The 1421-nt window shown below is 41.2% G+C and overlaps 1 protein-coding gene across 1 annotated transcript in view; it reads right to left on the reverse strand.

Moving 5' to 3' along the window:
- Positions 1–1421, reverse strand: part of LOC101846125 (atypical chemokine receptor 3) — a 48093-nt gene that overhangs the window by 27991 nt on the left and 18681 nt on the right. The window lies entirely within an intron of this gene.

Genomic DNA, 1421 nt, shown 5'->3' on the forward strand with positions numbered 1-1421 from the left:
GTGAAATTGTATAGGTTTGTTTGTTTTAGTAAGGTTTTACGGCGCTCGCAACTGCATAAGGTCAGATGAGTGATAATTTGTATACGTTTAACGCACCTATCAGCACTATTAGGTTATTCAAGAGGCGAGACCTCCGAGTTTAAAGTTCATCTGAGAAAGACCGAGCCAAAATGGACATTCCAGTAAAGTGTCTTTCACAAGGACACAACGTAAGACCCAACAGACCGCCACCCTCCCCTATGGAAAAAAAAGTCTCTAAAATAGTATATTAAAACTGTTGCACATACTGTAAATGGTGATAATTTATTTGTACGGAGCGGTGAGCACTGGTGCAACTGCGAACATTTTATGAGTGAGAAAACGACAGACAGCTGCAAGAGCAGAGAGAACGAAATCGGCATATTCCGGTCTGTGTCGTAAATTTTATGGACAGCAAAACTCTGCATGGTGTGCCAGTTCTCTATACCCGAACAACTTCTGTCTGTCTCTGTCAATTCGAACGTGGCCGTACCCTTAAAATAATATGACAGTTATACCCCATGACCACATTCCCAGACAAAACTCGTTTAACAAATGATTCAGATAGTGCAGGAATCGGCTCCAGATATAGGTTAACACAATCACTTCTCCTTCTCTTTCTTTTTTCCTTTATGCTCTTCCTTTTCTGATCTTAAAAAATGCTGAATTGACATTTATTGTGCGTGCTACTATTCACCCCAGTATCCTATCCAGCACCTGCGAGGGGAACCCCCCCCCCAAAAAAAAAAAAACAACCCCAAACCACCCCAGAAAAACCTGACCTCATGAGAAGATCAAACAACGTCTTCCTGGACATAGAAGGTGCATTACTTTGTGAACTTATAAGATGATTTCTTGCCTTTGTCCGATAGAAACATTTTGCCATACAAACGGCCGGCATGGCATTCTGTCTTCATGTCATTCTCGTCCTTTTGCGCAACGCCCTTTGTTCTATTTTTGGCGCGAGAGAGAAGCAACGGAAAAGGTCAGCAGAACACAGTCGGTGCCATGAGCAAGCCGCGTAAGTACAGGAGTACAATCACCACAGTGGTATAGACGCAAAAACACCTATCTTTCTTACAAGCCAATGTATGCATACAAATTTGTTCTAAGCTCTAACAACCACTGGCAGAGCAGTGAGCGTCATGTTAAGAAGATGCAGCTTCGAGTAAAACATTTAACTACAATTAATGGAGAACTTTGAACCGAGGCGTACACTAAATCAAAATGTCTCTAACTTGAAAAAGGCTAATGTTCCAAACACTAAAGAAAAGACCCCCATACCTGTCATTAAAAAACTCAACTAAATTTTAAAAAACACAAAACAACTTTCAGTTTAAAATTTATGCGATCTGCATTCGACACCAACCATTTGTCATTCTGCCTCCTTAGCTATGATGCCC

This window comes from Aplysia californica, unplaced genomic scaffold (assembly GCF_000002075.1).
Source record: "Aplysia californica isolate F4 #8 unplaced genomic scaffold, AplCal3.0 scaffold00107, whole genome shotgun sequence".
NCBI lineage: Eukaryota > Metazoa > Mollusca > Gastropoda > Aplysiida > Aplysiidae > Aplysia > Aplysia californica.